Source organism: Solanum stenotomum, unplaced genomic scaffold (genome assembly GCF_019186545.1).
Source record: "Solanum stenotomum isolate F172 unplaced genomic scaffold, ASM1918654v1 scaffold31399, whole genome shotgun sequence".
In the NCBI taxonomy this organism is placed as follows: Eukaryota; Viridiplantae; Streptophyta; class Magnoliopsida; order Solanales; family Solanaceae; genus Solanum; species Solanum stenotomum.
The window spans coordinates 26504-39844 of NW_026031438.1; the positions used below are offsets into that span (position 1 = coordinate 26504).

Consider the following 13341-nt stretch of genomic DNA (forward strand, 5'->3'; position numbering starts at 1 on the left):
AAGAAATAAACACCCGTGCTATCGGCTATAGTTTTTGGTATGATGGTAAACCCATGAACTTAACAAAAGACATTTTGTATTTCAATATTAGTAATTTCCTTGAATAACTCTTATTAGGTTATTGAAAAAAGTTAATACAACACAGTCCAAGAGAATCAAATAATAAAGCATGAGCCAATGACATATTTGATTATGTCTTTCATGCTGTTTTAAGGAACTGATGACAGTTCCAACAAAATATTCCAAACGAAGGAACTCTAATAAGATGAAGGCACACCATTGTAAGGATCACCAAATGCTGCAACATTGCCTGGCCTTGAAAATACAATCTACGAAGTATAAGCACCACTTGAGTTGTTTTACTTCTCAAATTTGGTGAAACAATTTCAGGATTTCTTGTAAAAAGATGGAATAACTGCATGTATGTATTTACTGTTGACGACATAATTTGATAAATAAAAGTCTGTCCACTGCAACTGCTTAAGTTTATAAATGAAGTAGTTCACATAATTCTACATGACACAGACAGAGTTCGAGTTTCACCACTACCTTTCACACACACAAAAAAGCAAGAAAGCTTTTCGAATAAACATGAAGAGTGGCATGTTAAAAGTATATGCAAGTGAACAAACATATTTACATTATTTCATTCGTTGCTACCTAAGCACCATCCACATACAGCGCCTCCTACTATACACGATGATTATATGTCATCGATATAGTGAGTTTGCCCTAGAAAATATTTTCAAAGATTTCTCACCATACCTGATAATCTCCTGCTGTGCACGTTTTGAATCCAGCAGCACAGTAGTCAAAGTAGTACTCCCATGTCCTGATGAACTTATTATCAAATCCCAAAGCACAAATTTGGCTAGTGACAAAGAGTTATCAATAGTCAAGTATCAGCATTTAGAACAGATCAAGCTACAAATGATTTCAGAGAGAAACAGTTTTAACTCAGTATAGAAGGCTGTGGACTTATTTTGGTTTTGTTACCTTTTGTTTTTACAGGAAGTTTTTTCGCCAATATCTCAGTGTCTGGTAGTAATGAATTCCTATCTCTTCCGGGTGCACTACACTGCATTTATATCATTTATCAAATTCTTTTGAAAGATTGGCAAGCATGCCAGTGCGAAATTACTAAATAAACTCTTTGTTACCAGAGTCTGGATGCAACACTCATGGCTGATGTTACTTGACTTAGTGAAGGCACACATCCTCCTGGGAATATATACTCTCTCATGAAGTCTATACTCTGCCTGTGACTGTCATACCTCTTGTCTGGTATTGAAATGAACTAGGGAAAGCCCATACTTGTAAATATCAGTACAAAGAATTAAGTGCAAGACAAAAGTGAAAGAAATAGATGGGAAAAATATAACAAAGTGGAAAATGAGGATGGTTAATGAATGTCGTGTTGGAAGAAGAAAAGCCTTCCTTAGATTTTTGTGAGACAAATTATCTTAGTTCATACATTAGGAAATTAATTTAAGTATACATGTATTATTTTGTTCATGAAAATAGAGAAGAGGCAAAAGTTTAGTATTAAATCAAGGTACATGTAATTTACTAGATACTATAAAGAAGAATGCTTTCATTCACTTGTTTTCAAGAGAATTTGAGTGATTTAAGAGTGCTACCTCTCTCCTAATTTTCTAACAAAGAAACAACAAAGTGAAGACAAAAACACCAATAGATATGCACCCAAAGTTGTGGCCTAGTGGTCAATAAGGTGGGTGCAAATATTAGGTAATTTCTTCATCTTCATCAAATTTGGTTTTACCTAGAAAAAGACCATTTTAACCACATAAAGTGGCAGGGTTTATACAATTAACAAATTGCCCTTAAGCCTGTCCATTTTCCAACAGCACAGAGAACTCTTGCAAGAAGCCAAAAGATAAAACAGGCTACACCTTCTTCAGTTGTTGTTACAGAATTTACTTCACAACCAGTTCTTATTTGACAGCCTCTCTTCTCCAGCTCCTCCTTAACATGCATTAGATGCTTCCATCAGATCACTCTCAATGATGATACATGCTTAACTTAACAAATCACAGAAGATAGTGAAAAATGGTAATTGCCTGAAGTTCTCCTCAGGGAAATGGTAAGAACTTTAGAAGTATCTATGAATAAAAAATCACCTTGTTTATATGTGATCGCCATCTTACAGTGAGCAATTGAGGGAGACCAAAGAGCTGTAAACAAAAAAATAAAAGCACCCTTAGGCACAAGGGCAATAAAATGAGTAAATTAAGCATTCAAATTCAGTATTTGCATGCACCACATTCAACAATTGACTGTAATCAACACACAAAATGTGCTACTTGAACAGTAGATAAGAGAAAAAAACCTGCAGAAGATGGTGGTCGTGAAAGAATGAAAGAATGTAATAAGCAGAACAGCTCAGTACTCCTGCTAAGGGACAGGTCCAGATTGAAGCACATATTGCAATATGTGGGACATATATGTGTATCGTTACAGAAAGGAAACCTTGTTGAATGAACAAAAAGGCCAATACAAGTATCAAAATCAATAATAAGGACAAACAGCAGTGTCACCAGATAAGCCTTCTGAAATAGCTCCGAATAGCCATGTGACTCAATAAATTCCCCTAATGTTTCCTTGCGATCAATGTCAGGGTTGTTGTCCAGTTCTTCAAGGTAACTTCAATGCAGTGAGAAACATGTTCATGACCAAATAAACTTCATTAAAGATAGCTCTTTTGCTTAACACATAAATAAAGTAAGTGCACAAAACAGAACAATTTAGTCCATTTCCATCAAACGGCTCAAACAATAACAAAAGTCACATATATATAAGGATAATAAATAAGTTATTGATACCTTATGACATCCTGCTTGAATCTGCTAATTTCTCTAATCATTGGCCAAAAATACGGATTCAATACATTCTTCTTCTGTACAAACAAACTAGCGAATCCATTTCGAGTACCCCATTCACAACCACGGCCTTGGTCTAAGCTCACTGAGAATGACATATCAGACACCTCCATATCAACTCCAAAGGCACTCAAAAAATTCGATCATGTTTGAATAATTTACCTGTCAAATACACACCGTTTCAGCATCGACATATGTTGTTGGGGTTAAAAAAACTCTAGCTACAAGCATTTCCAATTACCGCCCTAAATTCCGATCGCCTAAGTGAAATTTCACCCAAATTTTTCGAGTTCAAAGTTTTCAGCTGTGATTGAGTTGTTACAAGTTTTCAGCAAAAGAGTTCATTCACAATGTTAACAATGGTGGCCGGAGCTTCTCTTTTTCTCACTTCTGTCAACATTTCGCCGAAGAGTCGCGGATTCCGTTGTTCGCAGAGTAATTGAGCCTGTTCGGATGTACGAATTTTAACTATTTTTATCTTTTTGGTTCAAAAATAAATATTTAAAATGATATTTATTTATTTATTTTGTTTTTTTCACCTTTAGTGTCGATTTTTTTATATCCAGGACTTGAATTCGAGATATTTGGTTAAGGTAGAAGCAATCTATTGTGTTACCAAGAATAAATCTACTTTAAATCTCAAAGTTGAAGGATATATTTGACTTTTTTATCTTTTATAATTTTAAAATTTCACTAGCTAGTTATGTCTTATTCGCTAGACATCAATTTGATATTCTATTCGGTCACTCCAACTTGATTACAAGCCATATAAATTGGGGTATTTTATATAACATATACATAGAGAGAGAGAAGCTTAAGTTATAATTTAATACACATTTTTAAATAATGACCTTATATAGCAAGATTTGTCAAAGTATATAGATCATAAAAGCGCAAAAAGATAATCATAATCTATTGAAAATGACTTAAATTTGTCTGAATCTCAATTGTCCTTCACGTAAATATTTGCGTCGAAAGTGTAGTGAACCCCAATTTTCAGATAAATTTTACTAAATTGTGCTTAGCTAAGGATTTATTAAGGATTTAACCTTAATAATTTGAGGATAGTAAGGCGTAAATCACGAGGAAGTTATTCGGATGGTAAACATTTATTCTTTACTTTCAATTTGAAAATTGTAAGTTTGAATCACCATAAAAAGCAAAAAGGCTGAGAGCTCCGACCTAGTTATGCTGGGATAAGTTAGGATGGGATAAGTTATGCTGGGATTATTTATTATTGACCGTTTGGTTGGTTGCTTTCAATACAACATGCATTACATAAATTCTAAGAATAAGTTGTTTGTTTACGAAAATCCCCTTCAATTTATTTAGTTTTTTATATATATATTTTCTTTTCAAGCAGTAGTTATTTATTCTTAAAAATAAAACTTTTGTTTTATTTAGCTTAAATATTTTTGTGTGTGCATTTCCATAATTGTACCAAATGTCTTTAAGAATAAATTTTTCATCTAAATTTGTTAAAGTACAAAGTGATTTATTATTTATGTTACTTCATTTAAACATGTATCATTCTTAAATTGTAAAATGCTAAAGTTATCTTCATTTTTAAATCATCTTTCATGTTACTATTTCCTTCAAAATTTATGTGAACTAACAATAGTATTCTTCCCGAATTAGCGTACATGAAATGAAAAGAAGATAAAAAAATAAAAAATACACAAAAGATCTAGCTAAAAAGAATACCAATATAAACTAATTTCAGAGAAAACTGCACGGGAAGCTTGTATTTAGTGCAGTAGCATTTCGTTTTATCTCTCATTTTAATTGATATATAAAATATAAATTTTCAAGTGGCTAAAAGAATATACAATTAAAAATATGTAATTCGATAGTAAGGAAATTAAATTAAAATATAAATAAACATAAGAATTAGTCAAATAAATTCATAAATAAAATTATATTTATATAGTGTAATTTTTTAAAAAAATATGAAGAATTATTATAATAAAATTAAGGAGTAGTGAAGGTCATAACTATTATTATACATGATATTTGAAATAATATATGATTTTACATGGATATAAAATATGAGGTATAAAAAGAGTTTAAAGGGACACTTTTGTCATTTTATCTATCTTATATCGGGATAAGTTATTCCGATATTACTACTCCACCCAAAGATAGGGATAACTTATCCCAGGACTAATTATTAATCTTGGGATAAGTTATCCCATGATGTGCAACCAAACAAAGGATTAAAGGGTGCTCAAAATTTATCCCGGGATTAACTCTCTTTATCCATCACACCAAACGACCGATTATGAGAACTTTAGTACTTATCAAATATGCAAATAAGTAGGGGGGAAATGTTTATAGTCGATTTTCAATTCCAACTCGCTTACTCTATTGAAATTAAACAACATTTTCTTTCGTGCTGAACACAACCAGTATATATACTTACTCGATTGAATACCATAAATCCAAGTTCAAGATCGACGCCATCAACGGTGACACCAAATTTTGCCAATTCATATGCAGAAATCAGTCTACTTATACCTTCTCCCACCACTGCTACTTTCATTTTTACAACTTTATATAATTGACTTCAACTTTACAACTGCAATAACAATTAAGATTAGAAATATTGCTGGAGTTTTGAATTTAATTGAATGAAAACATTGGTGTTGAGGATTAAATAATTTATAATAGTGACAAACTCACTAAATTTGTATGCATGAGTAGGAATGTAGGATCAATTTTGCCTAACCACTTGAATGTAGGTGTTATTTGCAACTACGGGGGGAATTCCCTAATTGATGAGTTGGTACACAGTAATTACTTTCTTCGTTCCATATTAGTTGTCATGTTTTCTTTTTATACATTCTTTAAAAAAAATGTAAATAAAAAGTATTTTATTTATTAATTTATCCTTTAACTCTTTTCAGTGTAACTAATATTGTTTAATTTAAAAAATAATTAATTTTAAATACTCAAACTGGCTGAATTATATCCTATTTTGAGAAAACTTATTTAAAGAAAGTATATTAATCATTTAGATAGTATATACCTAAAAAAATAATGGTCAAAATTGTAACCATTCGTCAAAAGTATGTACTTTTATATGTTTGGAAAAGAAATATAAATTGTCAAAATTTAATATAATTTAATAAAATAAGATAAAACATACAAATTTATTTTCTTTACTATTTTTTAAAAAAATATTAGGACTGTGATCCCCTACCTAGTTTAATTATCCTAAATCCTACCCTTATATTTTTAAAAATAAATAAAATATTTTTAGGTCCATTCCCTAATTGGAATGTGCTAAATTATTTGGATGAGAAGTCGATCCTAAGAAAGATCAATATAATTGCGTGCGAGTAGGAGAATTGTTAGGTAATTTTACTCGATTCAAAAATAGATATTTTATTTTACTTTTTAATTAAAAACAATCTCAAAAAAATATTTTAAAAAAATATTAGGACTGTGATCCCCTGCCTCATTTAATTTTTCTTAAACCCTCCCTCATAATTTAAAAATAAATAAAATATTTATCCCCTAATTAGAATGTGCTAAATTCTTGGATGAGAACTCAATCTTAAGAAAGATCAATCGCGTATCAAAATAGATATTTTATTTTACTTTTTAATGAAAAAAATAGATAGTTTTAGTATGTTTTTTTTTTCTTTCTAGTCTTAATATTAAATATTAAATAATTATATAAAGTAGTAAGTCAAGTTCAAAGTTTCGAAATATAATTAATAAGATTAATTTGGTTAAATACATCTCTAATGAAAGTTTTTCTAAGAGATGTGTCAAGTCAAGTAATATGAACTTGAAGGAGTACATAATGTTGAGTACTTTACGTTTCAAAAATTCATTTTTAAGTGGAGAATTGTTTTTTTACCAATAAAGTAAAATTTGAGTTAACCACTCAACTTTGCTCTTAAGATTTAACAGAGACGTATCCAAGATTTTAAGAGAATAAGTGTACTATTACAAAAAAGTGGATCTAAGATATAAATTTGACTGATTTTATCTTTAGATTCTTATCACTAAGCCCATTAAACTTCTAAAATTATAGGATTAAAATTAATTCTTGTCCATTCAAATAATACTTATATATGTGAGTTATATTTTCTAAAATTTGATATTTATAACTTCAAAATCTTAGTTCCGCCTCAGTGTGCAACACCATTGATCTCCACCCTCAATAAAAGCTTATGTTTGTAATCAACCTTTTTATTCCCATAATATACTCTCCTTTTAGATTATGAAGTTCCTCCTCTATCTTGGTTTTGATATCACTTCACTTAACATGTTAATCCCTTCGTCTCATTTTATGCGTCACTCTTTTTTTATTAGTCAACTCCTTAAAAAATGATACATTTATATGTTTAGTTACAATTTAACTGATTTATTTGCAAAGACAAATTACAACATACTATTCCAAACAAAGGAACTCTAATAAGCTGAAGGCATAGTAACATTGTAAGGATCACCAAATGTTGCAACATTGCCTGGCCTTGAAAATACAATCTACAAAGGTAAGAAGCACCACTTGATCAGTTGTTTTACTTCTCAAATTTGGTTAAACAGTTTCAACATTCATAGTTAAAAAAATGGAATATACCTGATAATCTCCTAGTGTGCACGTTTTGAATCCAGCAGCACAGTAGTCAAAGTAGTACTCCCATGTCCTGATGAACTTGTCATCAAATCCCAAAGCATGGATTTGGCTATAGTGACAATGTTATCGATAGTCAAGTATCAGAAGTTAGAACTGATCAAGCTACAAATGATTCATGAAGAAATCGAGTTTACTCAGCATAGAAGGCTAGCTGTGGACTTATTTTAGTTTTGTTACCTTTTGTTTTTCAGGAAGTTTTTTCGCCAACATCTCAGTGTTTGATAGTAATGAACTCCTATATCTTCCAGGTGCACTACACTGCATTTTTATCATTTATCAGATTCTTTTGAAAGATTGACACAAGCATGCTAGTGCGAAATCACAAAATCAAGTACACTCTTTGTTACCATAGTCTGGATGCAGAAGCCATGGCTGATGTTACTCGACTTAATGCAGGCAAGCATCCACCTGGGAATATATACTCGTTTATGAAGCCTGCGCTGTGCCTGTATTCATCATACATCGGGTCTGGCATTGAAATGAACTAAAGAAAGCCAGCACTTGTAGAAATCAGTACAAAGGAACAAGTGCAAGAAATGATATTATCTTAGTTCTTGTATTAGCAAGAGAATTTGAGTGATTTGAGAGTGCTCCTTCTCTCTTAATTTTCTAACAATTGAGCGAAAAAAGTGAACAAAGATTAAACTTTGATTCATTACCTGCAGAACTAGAAGCCCATCTTCTGTCAATGCTGACTCACAGCAACTAAAGAATTCCCCTATGAACTCATGACCAACATGTTCTAACACCTCGCTGAAAATGATTATTAGTACAATTATAACACTGGCTCGAAATGTAATGTGTAATACAATATGTACAAATGTTGATGGATAAAAGCTCACCATACTATAATCCTGTCATATTTGTCCTGATTTGGCATTTGGCGATAGTCACATAGGACAAGTGTAATTTGATCCTGTGGAAAAATTCACTGAATTGAAATAATAATCGATACACTAGCTCTAAAATTACCCAAATTTGGCTTCAAGTCTTAAGTAGATCAGATCGTCTCCTTGCTAATCGTATGTTAGCATGTTCAGGAGCTCTTTATAATTTGCCTCAGTTTATAGCAATTGTACTGTCATACAAGCTTCATAGACATTGTAAGTAATATACCTGAAGACCTGCTTGCTCAACTCTCAACTGTGCATACTCCAGTTGCTGCTCGGAGAGTGTTATACCAGTATATTTACATCCTGTTTGCTTGACAACTTCCACGGCAAAAACCTCCCCATCCAAATCCAATCTCTAAAATGTGATGTTCTTTGCTAATTTTTGCCTAAATAGAATAGAAGCAGAATCAAATTCAATTCAGTGAATTTTACTTAGTTGATGACTTACCTTTTCAATGAGAATAGACATCTTTCTCAGCTGTGCAACTTTAAGGTCTTCATCCTTACTCTACAAAAAATAAGAAAGAAAATTAGATAACCATGGAATGAGATTAGAGAACAAGACGGAAATGTAGTGAAACATAAATAACAAAAAAGTGGTCAGCATTTAAAAGTTTGAGAGCTAACCTTGAATATTGCACATGAGTATAGCATCGTCTCATCCATAAAGAGTGAGAAGAGTTCATTACTCTGGAAATAAACAATTAACACCACAATGCTTAGCATCTATACAATGGCATCCCAGTTTACATCATAGCAACTGACAAAATCATGGTCAGGATTGAGTACTTAAATTACCAGGTCATAATGACGAGAGATATTCCTACGAGCCTGAGTAAGGGTGTTTCGATTTGAAACATGACGAATGAAATATGTTGCAGATGACAGTGCTGCTGTAAAAATAACTGGTGTCCACCAGCCTCTAGAGCCATGAAAAGTCATGAAAAGCTTTAACATGTGAACAGAAATTTATATTTCTTGATTCAAAGTCAGTAAACTATTTTACCTCTTCTTGCTAGATGTTCCAACAGATGCTTTCAAATCTCTGTTGGCAATAAATATCTGCAAAAAGAACTCGGGGAAGCTAAGTACCAACCAAAAGCTATTTACAAAGATATCGAGTCATTTCCTCACCATGATAAGATTAAGAAGACCTTCGTTCTTATCAACGAAAGAGAAATCTCCATGAATAAAAGCATCAGCAAGACCTATGTCAGCTCGAGTTGCAACCTGTAAGAGATTGGGAAACTTTTCAATTTTTTTGGGTTAAGTTTTTTATCACTTGTAGCCTGTAGGGGCAAAGGAAATTTCACTTTACCTTCCAGTAAAACTGCATACTATGAACTCTAAGAGAAACTTTAAGAGAGCATTTCCTCTCCGTGCCTTGGAACGTGAAAATTGTACCTCCTTCTTCCAGCAAGCTGTATATCCAAACATATAAAACCATTATCCAGATATCAAAAATCTCCGAGTAGTAAAATATATCGCAATTCACACACTAGATTTGTCTTGCAGCATGATTTTCGACTAGCATATGATCTTTAAGCCAACGATATTGGACAAAAAGAAGTGTACTTTCTAAATAAAGAATGTCATTCTACATTATGCTACCATTCAAATAGCAAGATCATAAATGTGATCAACTAAGAAATAAATCATGGAAATAAACAAATTGTCAGACATGTCTCTGCTGCTATTTTGGGATCATCACTCACATTATGCATCCTGTTTGGATGAAACTTTTGAAAAATCTCGTAACGAGAAGGCGTGCGCCTGTTTCAGTCCATGTTGGTAACAATTCCATTTGAAGCAACCACACCTACCTGAGGAGGATAAAAGGTAGACAATCACCCTAGGACTAACAGAGAACTTCAAAAAGTCCAGAGAAAGAAGTTTTATTGTTTCATAGAGTGTGTAATGTGGAGTTTTCTTTTGGCCAAGTGGAGTCCATCCTATATAGACATAAGTCTATTTCCTGTTAGGGTTTTGCCCTGATTTTCTTACCATAATTTAAGATTTATTTTTCCTTAAAGAAAAGACAAAACATTATCATAAATGTTTTTACTTTTCCTGAAAGGAAAATATAATATTCTTTCATATTTGGTTTATTCTTTTCTCTTAGAAAAAGGTTTTGGAGTAGCTAGTTTTTTTCTAGTAGGAAAGGTTTTAGGACTTTATAAATATAGGTTTGTTTCTTCTAACACAATAACAATAACATCCACAATGTAGTCGTTTAAGAGTTTTGTTTATGGGGAGATTTATTCTCTCTAAAGTTTCAATGTTTTTCTTTATATTAGTTTTGATATAATAATATTTTGATTTTTAGTATAAGTTTTTGTTATCTGATTTATCAACCATATGATTTGCAAATTGCAAGCTTCCGCATGACACCCTAATCACCCTTCATAACCCAACAAGTCCCAATATCTAGATACAAGATCATCCTATATAGACATAAGCCTATTTTCCAATATCTAGATATAGGATCATCCTATATAGACATAAGCCTATTATCCATATCTAGATACAAGATCATCATTGGAGGCATAGTTTAAACTAGGAATAATACATAAATGTGTCCTTTAACTTGGTCTCGTTTCACGTTTATGCCCTTCAACTTTGAGTGTGCACAAGTAGACCGCTAAACTTGTATAAAGTTGAAAAAATAGACACATAAGTCCTACGTGACATAATACACATAGAACACCACATAGGACTCAAATTACCATGTACGATGTCACGTAGGAAGTGTGTCTATTGTTCAATTTTATATAAGTTAAGTGTCTACTTGTGCACACACAAAGTTGGAGGGCATAAATGTGAGCTGAGACCAAGTAATGTATTATGCATTTAACCAAGTGGTGGAAATTTCTTTGCGTAGTTGGTCATTTGCCTTTGTGAACTTGCTGGGCTAGGTTCAATCCCTCCTATAAATAAGGCTGTTGTTATTCTCTTCAAACACACCAATTCAAGAGCATTTTGTTCTCTCAAGTCTCATCTTTCTCCTACTCCTCCTTCATTGAGAGTATTTCGTAACCGAGTAAGTGTTGGAAAATACTTATATGAACCTCTTCTTTGGAGTGATCTTGTGAGGTTATTCTCTTGGGATTTTTTTAGGTTAATTAGAGTATTATCTCTAATCATGTACTCTATGTTGTACTTTTGTTGATATAGTGAAATTGCTACTTTCCACTTGTGGACGTATTGACTACCCTGTCGTCCATGCTAAGTAATTCTAATGGATTATGGATAGGATCGTAGGGTACAAATCTATTGAACCTTTGGAAATTGGACTTATTAGCATTGCACACATAATATAGGATAAAAATTTGAGATAATCATACGAAAATTTGTAGTAATAAATCCAATATCTGATACAAAATTCATACATTTTGAAAATAAAAACAAAAGCTCAATTCATAATCCAAAAAAAAAAAAAGGATTTTCGATTTGAAAACTATGCACACCCCTGTACAAAACTATAATCTGAAACAGAGGATTTTCTCATTAGTAATTTCAGCCTTGAGTCATCTTTGCTGTTATCATTTTCAGTCAGAAAATTGCAAAATTTCATCTTGAGCAAACTGTCAAAACCACATTTAAAGTAGCTCGATTTTTTTAATTTATACTTGAATTACTAGGCGTGTGAGTTTCCTACCTGAACTATTACCAAATGTTTATCAAAACACATCTGAACTATAGGTTGTTTGGGTTTCATATCTAAAATTTCAGTTAGGAAAAGTGAATAACAGATAATTTAGGTGTATTTCGATAAACATTTACAACAAAAACAGTTTTTAGCAGCAACAAATATACACATAATTTCACTAATTACCTCTAAAAATACATATTTAACGGCAATTACACTATTGTCGCTAATCAATTATCGCTAAAGATCATTTTTGGTGTAGTGAGTTCAGATAGAAAATTCACACACCTAATAGTTCAATTATAATACTAAAAAACCGAGATATTTTAAATATGTTTTTATCCTTAACTCTAAAAACAATAACATATTTAGTATAATTCCACGAGATCTAAAAATGTGACAAGTAATCTCAATTATATTAACAAAATAGAAACGTATTTCCAAACATGCCACATGAATAGGAGTCTATACATATGAGAGATAAAAGTCTTTAGAGAGTTGAAAAACAAGGTATAATCTCCGAATATTAAATTTTGTCCACCACCCCTAGTCGAGATGGTTAAAAAAAAAAAAGTGAGTAGAGTGACAAATAATAATATCTCCGTAGATTTGTTTGTCGTGTTTTTCTTTTTAATTCATTTCAAAAGAATATCTCTTTTTTTCTTTTTGGCAACTTGTTGATTCTATGTTTCCACGTAACATTTTTAAGACCACAAGATTAAAGGATATTTTGGTACATTCTGTCACGCCCCGAGACTACACCCTGGGCGGGACCGGCACCCGGAGACCATTTCTGGCCCCAAGCGAACCCTTGGCCTGGCTTTCTTAACTCAGCGGAAACCTCAACAGAATAACTCGATGCAATGCAATATTACAAAACAACTTAACTTAGAAAATATGGCCATAAAGGCAACTCGAATCTCAAAATAGAATATTTACATATATATATATATAGATAAGAGACTCAAAACTAACTGACTGACTGTCTGTCTATGAAGCCTCTAAAATACTGAGATGGATGTTGGGACAGACCCCGCAACATCCTAAGAAAACAAAAACTAAGAACACAAAATAATTGAGTCCTCCGGAATGCAAGGAGGCTCACCACTGACTCTGGAGTGCTCAGCTGGATCAACGACGTGCAGGATGCTGATCCGGGGTACCTGAATCTGCATCATCAAACGATGCAGGCCAACTGGCATCAGTACATGGAATGTACGAGTATGCGAGCTGGAAAACTAAGCAACA

The 13341-nt window shown here is 32.3% G+C and overlaps 2 pseudogenes; both read right to left on the reverse strand.

The window, feature by feature from the left end:
- Nucleotides 1–257: 257 nt before the first annotated feature.
- LOC125851990 (uncharacterized) lies at nt 258–5442 on the reverse strand (annotated as a pseudogene).
- Nucleotides 5443–7268: 1826 nt separating this feature from the next.
- LOC125851989 (uncharacterized) lies at nt 7269–10302 on the reverse strand (annotated as a pseudogene).
- Between the last annotated feature and the right edge of the window lie 3039 nt (nt 10303–13341).